Genomic DNA, 14,134 nt, shown 5'->3' with positions numbered 1-14,134 from the left:
TCAGACTTTTGCGTTCACACACTTGGCGTTTTCTCTTGATTGTTGTACGGTGAAATGAATGTTTTTATTTAATAGAGAGGACTGGGAGAGGCAGCACAAGACCGTGCACACCATCTCAGCCTAAGAACAACCAACAGGAAAATGTCAAACTGTCACATGTCATGAGGCTGGGGGTCACATGACACTGCTCACCAAAATGAAAACGACACACAAGACTGAAGTTTGAGCGACGCTTAAGAGTCCAGTGAAGACCACCTACTCGACCATCCGGGGGTGTGGCTGTGGTTGTGACCCGTCTGTTAAAGGTGATGACAGCATGTAGGGCGCCAGTCAGAAGAGCCCAGAGCGGCACAGCTGCATTCTTTATGGTGATCTGGGAGTGATTGTGCCAAGTCTGTGCCAGCTGAATGAATCCACCCTTTCGGAGACTCTAAAATCTGTGGGTGGCCATCATGATTTTGGATGTGAATTTGCCTCTGGTTTACAGGTGCCCACCAGCTCTACTGGCAATGATGTGGGCACAATTCCCAGAAGCATGTACCAGCTCGGTGTATTGCCAGCCACAAGGCCAGACCTGGCAGGAGCATTCCTAAAATAAAGTGAACGTCCTAGTTGAAGTAACATGCAGGATGCTGGTGGCAGCCATGAAGTCGGTTAGAAGTGACAGATGAGCGTCGGATTACAGCGTCACTCCCCATCTCGCCACCACAAATCGATGGGTAAGGTGCCATCCTCAGGAGTCCAGATACTGTGTTCTTCCGAGCCGAACACATCTGCTGACAGAGTGGCTGAGCTTGGGGGGTCCACTGTGACCATAACGAGGTGACAGACTCCAGACTGATTGGGATTAGACTGGTGGTGTATGGCCAGTGAGCTGGTCACTAGGGGGCAGCTCTCTGGGGTGCACACGCTCTGAGTTGGCTTTTCTTTCTCGGTGTTCCTTGAGGTGCCGCTGTATACTTGCTGGTGGTCCTCAGTGACCCAGCTCATGTTTGGTGTACCTCACGCCACCAGTTGGCCCCACCAAAGCTAAGCTGGGTGCTCCTTTTGAGAACTTTAATAATTTATAGACAACGGATGAGGGGAGGATCACAGGGAGCCCACCTCCTGGTAATCGCTGTAAACGCTGACATTGTGAGTTTCTGCCCACTTTAAGTCTCGCCTGGTCAGCTGCCCGCTCTTTGTGCTCGCCGGTTCACCCTGATAAAGCAAGCAAGCAGGCCTCTCCTGTCAACAAGTTAAAGAACGGCAGGCCCTCCAAGGGGCACGGAGCCAGCAGGCAGCAGCCAAGATCGCAGCCGAGGGTGATCAAGCGCTTTATTGTGATGCTTTAAATCTTTTAACACTCGGGCCTGCTTAGTGTAATGGCCCCAGTGGGCCGCCAGTCAAGTGAGCCGCGGGGAGCCACTTAGTGAGAGGAGATCTGCTGGGCCCTCGACCTGGGCGGGCACCTCGTCGTCACCCCCCACAACGGGCACAGGTGCCACTCACAAATGGCTTAAAGACTACAAGCATGCTGCCCTCTTCTGTCTGTGCCTGACTGTCGATCCTTTCATGCCATGTCCACGTCCATCTCCATGACCATCCCGAGTCCCACCCTAGAATTGTTTTTGTTTTTTTGATGTTGGTGCCCACCTGACACTTTTTTCTATCCTCAGTTGACCATCACATTGAAATGGCTTCTCTTGACGTGGGCACTGCCGTGATGGTTAGTAGGCCATTGTGGTTCACCCATTCAGCATCAAGTGAGCTGTCTTGCCAAGTCCATGACTGTTGCCCTGCTAACTGTGGAAAGGTGCTTTACTGGTCAGCCTCTCCTTGCACGTGGACCATGTCCAGTCATCGTCATCGCGGTGACATCTCATCGGGTGTGGCACGCATGTCTTGTCCCTCTGCCTCTGGTGTTCCCGTCCCTTTGGGGTCCCCTCGAAGACAGACGAGCGTCGCGCTGTGGCTCTCCCTGCTCCCTCCACCAGACATCTGCTGCTGTTCCGCTGATTAAAAAAGCTGGGGGTTTCATTACCGCTGATTTGCATAGTAATGGCGCGCATATTAAGCGACTACTTCAGAGGCTGGGCGGGCTAATGAATGCAGCAATCTCCTCCGTTTTAACTCAATTTTGCTTCATCCATATTCAGATGACCTCGGGGACTGCAGTTCAGTTTCCATTGAAATTATCCCAGTCAGACCCAATTGGCAGTGGCCTTCCATTAATCCAATTAATTAGCGCCATTGATGCACACGGCCCTGCTAATGCAAGTCTAGGGGACAGAGCCCACCCACGTGTCTGTCAGGCCCCCCCAATGGCCTGTCGTTAAAGTGAGCGGCTGGCATGGTGGGATCGAGTGGCGTGCAGTCCGTCTCTAGTTAGGATTCGTCATGGCCGCTTGTGTCCTACCCTGCCTGACCATTCCTGATGGTGCCCCCCTGCCTCAGCTGGTCTCGAGAGTGCCCTGTTTTACCCAGATGGGTGGGGATAAATGGAGGGCTTAGCAAAACAAACCGGGAGCAGTGGGAAGAGAGTCGTTGGCACCGGGACCAGGGCACACGAGTGACAATAACCAAACAGCAGAGCCCAACATGAGAGTCCTGACCTGGGCCTTAGACAAGTGAGGGCAGCAGCCACCATCTTACTGTGTTTAGGTGGGGAGGGACGATGTCATACGTCATGTGCTTGGTAACGGGCATAGCAACTTTAAACATGGCCACAGTCAGGCAAAAAAGAGCCAGCTGATAACGCATGGAAAGAAGGATAAAAAACACGAATGTGACGCCAGAGCCAAAAGCAAAGAATGGCAAAGTTCAGTAGAAAACGCAATGAACTCGAGCGTGAAGCCCGCACCGCGCCAGCACACCGCACGTCAGTGTGGCACCTGTACACAGTATGGCCATCCCAACACAATGAACAAAACGCGGTGGGCCGAGACGTTGCTGCTCTTATTTTGCTGCGTGTGCCTTTTACTAGACGAGGCAGACTGGGACCACTGGGGCTTGAGCTCTTCCAGTAGTCGCTGGGGAAAGTCTGAGGCCACAGCTCACCCCCCCCACCCCAAGGGCCATTACAGGCCGCTCCAGGTTGGGGGTCTTGCAGTCCACCGCAGTTGTCCACAGTCCCCAAGGTGTGCCAAAGCTGGGAGGTGAGCAGGTGACCACAGCGAGTGGCGGTCAAGGCTGGCCAGCGTCTTTTGTTTGTGTGGTGACGTCCCTGAGCTCGGCCCTTGGGTTTCACATTTGGGAAGTGTTTTGTGGCTCTGTATGGGGCAGTTGTGCCACCAGACACCTCCAGGCCTCACAGAAAGCACATTTGCATGGTGGGCCATCGAGAAATTGAATTGCCTTGACAATACGTAATGTTTTGTGACACGGCGCAAATACGCACTTAGGCTGTGGATTGAGGGGAATGTGTGTGCTGGAAATATTAAATTAAGCGGCATAACAGCTGAGAATAATTCACTTTTCTGCTCTGCTGCCTGCCGTTTGGCGCGGGCAGCAGCACAGGCCAGCAGAGTCTGGGCCCCTCAGACGCGGGCCTCGTGTGGGTGGATGGGCCCGCGACTTCCCAGCAGCCTCTCCTTTGCCCTGCATGTTTCCTGCCATTTCTCGCTGGCTCCTTAGAGCCGATGACCATTGGCACAAATCCCACCGCTGACGCACTGAACCCCCGTGACGCCTGCCTTCACGTAAAGCGTGCGATACGAGCGTAATCACAGCAGGCCTGCCCCCATTTCAAGGACATGGCACGGGCACCCTGGTGGGCCTTCACGCTGAAGGGGATCCTGCTCTGGTGGCACCAATGGCTGAGAGTGATTGACAAGTTAAGAAGCCGTAAAGAGAGCGCTCTCCTTGGCGGTGGGCTGCAATTGTACGACATGAAGTCAAATATTGTCACTTGTCATTTCTCGACATTTTATACAATTTAATAATAACACGTATGAGGATCCCAGGCTCTTTCATGCTTCAGCGCATCTCATCTCAGAACACAATTTAGCTGCCGAGCTCAGCCTCTCGTGTGCCGAGAAGTGAGCGAAGAAATCGGATCAAACGGCACTTAAGGTGTGGCGCTGGCACCGGGCTCTGGGTGTAGCCATGGGTGGTGTGTGTTATATAGTGCCTTTCACGGAGGCCTGTGTGCTTTGGGTCGTTTCTGGTAGTAAAATACAAAGAGCTTGTTTGACTGTGGGGACGAGACATGTGGCATGTTGACTAGCATAGGCCTCAGCCTGCTAAATAGTGCACTTTACTGTTACCTGTCAGAGTCGTGACATGTTGATAGCCATGCCCCTTATGTAGTGCCTTTAGCACGTACTCGGAGCGAGCGACAATCAAATGACAAAGCAAAAGCAGACTTTTAGAAATGAAATATCCAAATGACTGAGCCTTCCATTGTTTGGAGTCCGCCTGTGCTCAGCTCACCTGATTGGGCTGATGAGGAGGGGCACACCTGCCAATAGGGGGTCCGCAGGTGAAGAAGAGCCAAGCCCATGAGGTTGAAGGTATTGTGTCGAGGGAAGGCTCCAGCATTGCAGGTCCCCAAGTGCAATGGGAGAGACTCGCTAGAGCTGGCCAGCCACTGAGCAGCCATGAGAAAAGGGGCCTTGGCAAGAGAGCTGGTCAAGAACCTCTAGCTGAGCTCCAGAGGACCTGTGTGGAGGTGACAGAAACCCCTGCAGCCCCTAAAAGACGAGATTCGTCAGGTCTGGTGAAGTAGAGGTTAGTGTCCCATCTGGAGAGAACCAGACCCCACAAATCACCTGCTGCAGGCGGGATGTATGGACTGGGTTGAGGAAAAGCCACACAGAGAGACCCTGAATGAAAGGCTCCTGAGAGCGCCCACACTGGGCACAAGGGTCACGAAGCCAACACAGCATGGGACAGGCAATTAGTCCACTCTGAGAAGGAGTGGCCCAGCCAGACCACCGACGTGAATCCCATGGAGCAGCCTTGGAGAGACCTGAAAATGGCTGCCCACCAGGGGTCTCCATTGAGGATCAGCAGAGGCAAATGGCAGATGAACCCCCAGATCCAGGCGTGTGAAACGTGTCCAGTCAGACTCCAGGAAACGCCAGGCTAGAATGTTGGAGTAAGGGGGTCTGAATACTCGTGTCGGTGGGAAAAATCCTGTTTGGCGTCGTCATCATGCCAACACTGGACAAAGTGATGGGGTCCGCAGGCTACTGAGGGTATCTGTCTGGCATACAGCATCTTTCATGTCTGTCTTCTCACTCTTAATGGCACAAGAGAGTGGTGGTGACATGACGCCTATGGATGGCAAGGTAAGTAACAGTAAGGACCAATCCATTATATAGCGCCTTGGCCTGTCACTGACGATTGCACTACAGAGTGGTGACATTCTGCGTGTGGATAAGCCGTCAGGAGGAGGAATTTCACCGGACGCAGTACATGTGACACTAAGGACCCTGCACTTTATCAGTTGGCGTTGAGGCGAGTGAAGCACTCAGATGGGCTTGGCTGGCAGAAGGCTCGAAAAGCAGCAGAGCCGCTCTGGGAAGGCAGCCGAGCTTATTTTGGCATTCAGTTGTAGGTGGTGGGAAGTCCATTCTAGGATGGCATCCTGGTAGTGGCACTTGGGGGAGGTTTGATTTGGATGGATGTGAAGTGGCACCCTGATGCCCTTGTGTTTGTCCCAAATGCAGCGGCCCCCTATACCAGGCGTGCGTGGCAGAGTCCTCGGCCCCTTTAAGAGACGTGTTAGGATGGCAGGAGCAAGTGGCGGCTGAATGGGAGTTTGTTGGCGACGCCTCCTCCCCACAAGTGTGGTCCTTAGTCAAATGGGAGCACTCACGGCAGTAATTGTGCGGGGTCAATTATTCCCAAGTCAGGAGCTATCAGTTTGATGTGCGCCATCGTGCTGTTATCGAGCCGCACCGCGGTGCATTAACATAAAAAAAGCTAGCTGGCGATTTCCTCCTTTCAATCCGTGCAATTTCATCTTAAATCTCCCATTTTCCAAAACGCCATTAAAGGGTTTCACTTGACTAAGTGACACACGCGCACACCACACACGCACGCACACTCGCACGCGCGCACACATATATATTTTTTCCAGCATTTAAAGACCTTTTGTGGATAATGATGTCTATTAAAACTTTACCTCTGCTGTCACTTTGGCGGCGTCGACATATGGAAATGAATTGCAATTTAATGGGCGCAATTACCGATGATTTGTGCGCTACATGGATAGAGCCTTAAAATGCACGTCGTTCTCTGCGTACTTGAGGGGCACCAAGTCCAAAATCGATTGTCGTGTGCGGTGGGAGTGAGGCGGGGTGGGCGACTCTGGACTTTGGGGCCCCCGCCGCACTCTTGCAGTGATGAACAGTTCGCTTGTATTTTCCAGGTGGTGGGCGATGGCACACTTGTGAAGAGGAGGTAAGACCAAGGGGACCGTGGCTTGTCGAGGTGATGACACTCGCGCCCTTCCCTCTGCTGCTATCGTCTCGAATGCCGGCCCCTGCACCAGACGCCGTTTCCGCCAGCCGGTAACAATTGCTTCAGCTGATGGCAGCCCCCCCCCCCCCCCATGCTGCTACTTCTTTATCTTGAAGGCCCAGCGATTGTTTTGTTCCCTCCTTGCGCTGCGCTTCTCGAGTCGGTGTCAGTCAGGGAAGTTGTCTTATCCTGAGCATCAGCGGCGAGCGCGCCATTTCTCTGTCTTTCTCTTAACAGCGTCCTCGCCTTATCGCGCTTCCCTTCCAAAACGGACTTCATTTTCCAGGCTCGCCGGCTTCCTCTCTGCGGCCCGTCTTCCTCTGCATTCCTGTCACGTGCCCTAAAGGTTACGCGGCCCCCTCTCTTATCAGCGGCAGGCATTCTGGGATATCACCTTAAAAGTTGTGCCTTTTCACGCCCGGCGCTATCTCGCGGCGGCGGCCGGCCAGGTGACCTTCACAACCTTGTTTTCTTCCCAGAATGAAAATGAAAGAAACGGCAAGTTGGATATTCTCCGAGGACGTGTCTGATGAGATTGTTCCAAAAGATGTCTTCAAAGGAAACCGAGCGGGCCGAAAGTACAGTCGACGCGAATCAATAGTGGCAGAGCGCTGCTGCAAAGGGGGGGACGAGCACATCTCACAAAAGAATCAAAAGAAAATTAATTATACATTAGGGAATGTGTAATTATTGAACCATAATGGCGAGGCTGTTGGCTTTTGTGACTGGCCCCCCCCCCCCACACACACACACACAATGAGAAAAAGATGAATTCGATAAATAAGCAGAGGAATGCTAATTTTAACATTATGCCGGCTGTCACTTGACTTGCAATTATTGGAATTTACATTGCCGCGCCGCGATAATTACGTTGCATCGTGTGGGGGACAAAGAGGCTTTGTGATTTTCACCCTACAAAGTGAATTACTCTGCGCAGACAGACGTTTGTCACATCTTCAGTGGAAGGCACCCGTCCTGAAGTGACATGAGCGTGCCTGGCACTCCACTGTCTGTGGCCCATCGATAGGACAATTGGTGGCTGCGTGGCGCTTCTTCCTCAGTGCCTGAATTTGAACCGGGTCGGCACTGGGCCCTCAGTCTGTCCACACAAGAGACCCGAAAGCCATTTATGGGGGGCACTGCCAGCGTGCGACCATACGAGGCACTGGCCAAAAGGCCCGACTGCATTGAAGGATCTCGTGGGCATCGTAAATGCCAAAAGGGACTCTGCTCTGTTGGGCCCTTCAGCAAGGCCCTTAACCTGCAATTGCTGAGCACTTTGAGTAGTGAGAAAAGCGCTATATAAATGCAAAGAATTAATTATTATTATTGTAGAGAGTAGCGAATGACAAGGGGCAGCCACCAAGACATGAAGTCAAATGCAGACCTTGACACACACACACACACTTGAGGCCAGGAGCCACAAACCCAGGGGTCTCAGGTTTGACCTTCACGTGTGGGCACTTCGCTGCGTCACGCTGCCTTCTGTCAAGGTACAGTCGTGCTTGTGACAGGTACGTCCAAATGAAGAATAAAATAAAGTTCCAAAACGAGACAGAATGAACTCCCCTGACGTCTGACGTGTTTCTAACGACACCCTTCTACTGTGAGCGACCCGGAGAGAGAGCGTGCTCATTGGCCCCCCGGACATCCACCCAAAGTGCACACTAATCTTGGGGGCTTTCCTTCTGCTTACCTTTACATGAAAGGATTTTCTTAGCTCTGCTCGAGTGTCACATAAAATATCGTTGGGGAAAATGTCATCGTAAAAGCAGCGTCATCGTCACTGGCCATTGTTTGAGTTTGCGCAGGATAACTGGTTGCCCCCAAGTCGTCTTCCTGCATGCCCTCTGAATCTGATTTCCTGCCGACTACTCTAATCATTCAGTTTCCTCCTCCTCTTTATCTCCTCGATCCTCTTAAATGCCCATTGCCTGTCGATCATCAGAACAATCGATTATTTTGGGTTGCGGTCCATAGTTTAAGAAAACCTGCTCTTAGTGACTCTGATATCCTGCCGACTACGCTAATTGTCCTTTTTCCTCTGTGGTGCTAACACAGTGCTCTCTGCTTCAGTCTGCTGTCCTTTTCATTTGTAATGTCATCTCTCGGTGACCAGGGTGACTTGATCTGTGCACTAAACACTAGCACGTTGGACAGAGGAGCGTTCAGGCATGTAAGGTTGTCCTCCTTAGCCTAACATCATCACATTCCACTTCTGGCCTGTCTTGAGCCCAAGCCTGTGAGGTGATCGTTGTCATGTCTTCCCACCCTGTGTCCATGTGACCTGGTGCCATGTTTGTACCTCCCCAGCTTACTGACTGGACTCTTTTAAACCCCATTGGTGGTCCCCATGTAGGCTAGTCTTTGTGTAGGAGCTCCTCAGTCTGTGTCCTGTCATTTGATGGAGACTCGACGTCTCTGTGCTCGATTTCCCTACTTGCAGGTCTGCCTTTTTGTTGTAATATGGAGACGGGAACAAAGGGGCATGTGTGAGGCCTCCCAAATGCTCCTCAAAGCAGGCCAAGACGTGCGCCAGCCTGCCCACTAACTGCTCGCCCAAAGTCCGCCACCCGATAACTGCTACCTGCTGGCTGCAGCCTACATAGGCCTTGAATGAGGATTTGCTTTTAGAAGTTCACAAAAATGGAGAGCGGACCCATCAAACCTCTGGCTTGAACAGACAAGTCCCAAACGTAACAAATTCCATATTTAAAATCAAAGAAGCACAGTTTTAGAACATAACGGGAAAATGGCATTCCTGAAAGAGCAGCCGAAGACAAACACATTTTAAACCTGCAAAGCAGCGTCGGAATCCAAAACAAATCCACAAAACCAGAGAATCCAAAGAAAACCCAACTTAAACTACCAAACTCCAAGCAGAGTCGGTGACCAGCCGTTGGCACCTTGATGGACGTGGCACCTCATTTAACGCTAATAATACAGAAACCCATCAAAAGAGAAACTGGGCCGACTGGCTGCAGGTGGTCTCCTTATCGGGTGTTGAGGGGCTCATCATCTGCTGCTCTGGGTCTGCTTGACCTCCGGGTCTTCCGGCAAGTCTGCAGCACATAAGGGAATGGCAGGTAAAATCTCGTGGGGCGGACCAGGAGAGCGAGTGAGAGGTTGGGACAGGGTGAGCTCGGCACTAGATGGTCACAATCTAAAACGCCAAAGTCCAAAGAGAGGGTCCGATAAGGTGATCCAGAAAGCCTGCTCTGTTAGCCATTTGTCTGCCACTTTGATGTCCCATGTCACCCTTTTGGTGAATAGCCACAGAATGGCCAGTATGGTGAGGAGCAGAGCGTGCCTGTGACGGCCCCTTTATGTGCCACGCTGCCCCTGCCACTCGAGCTTCCTCTTCTCCCGGTGATTTAAAGCAGCTCGCCTCTCGAGGCCGTGGAGCGCACTCGTAAAGGGCGCTTGTTCAAGTGGCGAAGTGCTGACACATGCATACTGGCAGCGAGATTTAGTGGGGCCGCCGGTCACTTGCGCCTTTCAGCATGTTGACAAATTGGTGTCACGGTGCATTGTGGTGCCGTCAGCAGGCCCCGATGAGCTGCAGTGGGTGAGCGTGCTGGACGCTTTGGGACGTGGCGGCTGTGGGCTCGAGGCGCCAGGGCAGAAGGCGGCACAGCCCACGGCGGAGCTTCAAGTGAAATGGGGTTAAACCGCGGTATGCGCGTCGGATGAAAACTACCACTGGGAGACCCAGGACAATTTTTATATAGGATTAGAAAACAAAAATCAATATTTAATTATCTGTGAGCTTTTTGTGTCACTGCATCTTTAGATCAGTGAGCGTGTGAGCGGACGGGCACGGAGTAAGTGAGTGAGTCATTAAAGGAGCCGCGGCTTTTATTGGACGCCCTTGTCGATCCCCACGCGCTTTCTCTCGATGTCGACACTCCCACTAGTGGAGGCGTGCCCGAGTTGCTGGCTGTTTGCTAGCTGGCATGGTAAGGCGCCTTTTGAGGTCACGTGCCACCACAAGACACCAGTGTATAAAGATGAGGTTGGCTCACTGCGTCTGCAGCGTCGTCTTCCTTCGCACGTTCGGTCGTCTCGCCCACATGTTGGTTTGTAGCGCCCACTGTAGTTCATCCTGGTTACTGCTTTCATGTTTGCCAGTCTCTCGTCCTCCTAAACGGGGTCTCGTCACTCTGCCTGGAGCCCCCCCTCCTCTTGAACAGATGGGGAGCCCGGGCACTCGGAGACGGAAGTCCAGCTGGGACGCCAAGCCTTTTACTAAACATCTGAGTCATCCAGGATCTGCATTGTGGTGGTCTCGATCCAACTCGTAGTTCTGTGGCGCTGCTAGGTGAACCCTCAGGCTGCAGAGGTGGCACACTTCATGGGTGGGGGAGCAGGCTGTGCCCCCCACTCCAACTAGAATCATGGCAAAGGTGCCATTGAAGGGAGGAGCCCACCGTGAGTTCACTGTGCTGCCCTGCGTTTGTCCCAGGCACCCCACAGACACCATGCCTGTTCATTGGAGTCAAGGGGCTGACGACGGGGGGGTCTTGTCACATGCCCACCGTTCATGTCACAAGCTGAGGTGGATTGAGAGGAACACACCAGAAGGATACCATGGTTTAAGACTGTGAGAACCTTAAGGAGGTCTTCACTGCGTTTAACCTGTTGAGGGTCACACGTTCAGTCTACACTGCAAGTCACTTGACCGTCCATCATGCACACTACAGGAGCTCGTAAAAGGCGCTATATAAATGTACTGCCGTTGAAGCACTCAACCCCTGTTAGGTGCCACAGCTCAACACGTCTGTGCCTTAGAATGATGGTGGTGACTGTAGAAGACGCTATGTAAGGTTACACAGGTCTTCTCACCCCCCGCTGGCCTTGTGTCACATTGTGTCCGATGTGTCCCCTCACAGGGCTCAACATGTACAAATACGGTGGCAGCTTTATTGTAGTTGTAAAGTGCCTTAAGGGTTGTTCTGTGAAAGGCGCTATATTACCTTGGCAAGGTCGCATCTCTAACTCCCTGTGGGAACAAATGTCACCCTGTTCTGAGCCGTGGATCTGGGAGCCTCCTTTACAGCCTTTTAATTCATCAAGGCAACACGAGCAGAGCAGCATGTGACACCCTCCTTAACGCCAGACCGCCAGTGCTGGTGAAACATGAGCAACGAGAAAAAGTCGAGCGGCCGCCAGGCTGAAGATGTGCGTAGAGGACGTGTGCCACCCGGCAGCGAGCCTTCAATCCGGACGCTCCTCGACTCCCGCCTCATCACCCCGGCACTGCAGCTCCCTCTAGTGGCCACCGCTGACACTCAGAGCTAGACTGCAGTCTCACTTGGGGCAGCGTGCCATCTGCTGGCATGGAGCTTCTGTGTCTGCTTCCAGCCTGCCCACTAATGGCCTGAATGAAGCCGCCCCCCCTTTGTTTTTCAGGGGCCTGCTGCTCCCTTATTGTCCACATCCTCCCTCACTGGTTTGAGTGGTCCTCTGGCTCAAAACTGACGTGGATGGTTTGGAGTTGAACAAGAGAAATGGACTGGGAGTCACAGTGGGCTGACGTGCTCAGAATGCCAACACCCTCTCGGACACTGAGGGCAGCTTCAGAGCTTAGGGGGTGCCACTTGGGCTTCGCCTTCACTTGCTTTGTGCTTAAATGGCGCCCTTCCATTTCCAGTCCTGGTCTGGTCAGTTAACAGGTAGAAGGCGCCACCTAGAGGCAAAGTGTCAGCTTGAGTGGCCATTTTCACCCAGCCAGCCCTTGCCTCGTGTTGATGCCAGGCGAGACGGTCGGTGACATTCTCTTCTCTTCTTGATGAGCTGCTTTGAAAGTCATTCGGAATTGAGAGCTCATTAGAGGCCACCGCCGAAGTCCCCTTTACATTTTTAGGAGCACCCGTGTAATGGTGAACGGACATTAATTAGAATGTAGGCATCGTGAAGAACACTTGTACCTGGCTTTGTAAATGAGCTTGTCTGACTGCTGGTGCCTGCCGTCACGATGGTTCAGTCAGTATGCTGCCAGCATGTGGGCGATGGGCACATCAGACTCGAGTGTGCCCCGGCAAAGAGCAGGGCCTGAAAGTGCAGCACATCTGTGGGTCGTTCTCCATGACTGATGGCCATCCTGTCTGCCGGTGGTTCAGGATGTCTGTCCTCGTGTTTGGTCACCGGAGGCCATGCCCACAACACATGGCCCCCTTTTGTCTCGACACTGACCCCTAGAGTCTTGACTTGTCATGACTGGCATCCACTCTCTTGTCATCTACAGTCATTTCCTAGGTCATGCCAGCCAGTTCTCCATCACCCACGGGCACATCACCAGTGCTGTTGAAGCCATGCTTGCTGTGAATTTGGCTGTTCAAAGCCAATGTGATGCCCACTGGCAGGCCGCTCCAAATGTCCCTCACTGTTGGTCTCCCCTGATGTCCCCGTGCTGCTGTGGTCGGACCTCCTTGTCTTTTTCCCCCCCGAACTTCCCTACAGGAGCTGGAAGTCACGACCAGTGCGCCCTTCAAACGGGGCTGGCGCTCCCTTCTGGTGATGGCGCTGGGCCAGCTGTGTGCCTGCTGCCTTGCCTTGCCTCTCAGTGTCTCGCTATCCCATTTCCACGCTTGCCCCGTCCCCGTTTTCCTTCTCCCCTGCAGCTCGGCTCTCAATCATTTTGAAATAAATTAGCTGACAAATTAAAATCCGCGGCCATCTTCATATACTTAAGAGCAGACTGAGCTCATCTTCTAATGAAATTTGCCGATGCATTCATCAGGCGCCGTTGTCAGCGGAGAATTACTCACCGGCTGTGCGGCCCCCCGCCGCCTCGCTGCCGTTTATTTCCACATCGGACGTGTCTCACGTACAGCTCTGGACGTTTCATTTAGCATCCGCTGTAGTGACACTTTATAGCGCCCCCTGCCTTGCTGCTGGTGAAGGGTGACTCCGAACTGCAGTGACGCACCCAGACAGTGGCTGGATGGAGAATGAAGAAGAGTGACGTGTCCGTGGCAGTGCGGGTGGCAAGCTGAGACGGGAGCGGCCGTACCAAGGGGGTCCGGTGGCTAGAGATGGATTTCATGAAAAGCCCCCAAAGCCTCTTTCACTTTTAAGTGGCGCCCCCAGTGGTATCTGACCCTATCCCTGGCACCTCAGGCTTCCGTCACCTTAGTGGTCTCAAGAGTGAAGACCCGTCGTATGAAATGTCCTCTGGAGGCGGGCAGCGTCGCTCATCTCGGGGAAGAAAGGACCACCAGGAGGGCTGGGAAGGAAATTGATTCTCCGAGTGGTGGTGGCCGTCTGGTCTGATCCCAGCGCCGACTCTCTGCGTTGTCACCGCTTTACGCCTACCGTGTGTGTGACGCCACGACTGAATATGTAAGACCGTGCAGGTGCCCACAGGTGGCGTTCCCTGACTCGGGCACTATATAAACGTATGAGTGCCTCGGGGTCGGGGCCACTCAAATGTGTAAGAACTGTGTATGGAGTAGCTGCCACGTGCCTGGGGTTTGCTGTGAAAGGCGCTACATAAACCACACGATTGGCCAGCACTGCGCTCCCGTTCTGGGAGTATGCGGGCACCAGGGTGACACTGGGCAGTGTGACGACCTGTGACCTTGGTGGCCACCAGTGTTTGGTCGTGTCGTTGACTCCTCATTTGCTCCTTTTTAACCGTCGGGTTTTGCTGAGGGATGTGGAGGCCATCTTGTCATCTTGA

This window comes from Erpetoichthys calabaricus, chromosome 18, assembly GCF_900747795.2.
Source record: "Erpetoichthys calabaricus chromosome 18, fErpCal1.3, whole genome shotgun sequence".
NCBI lineage: Eukaryota > Metazoa > Chordata > Cladistia > Polypteriformes > Polypteridae > Erpetoichthys > Erpetoichthys calabaricus.
Note: the sequence above shows the minus strand (reverse complement) of the source record.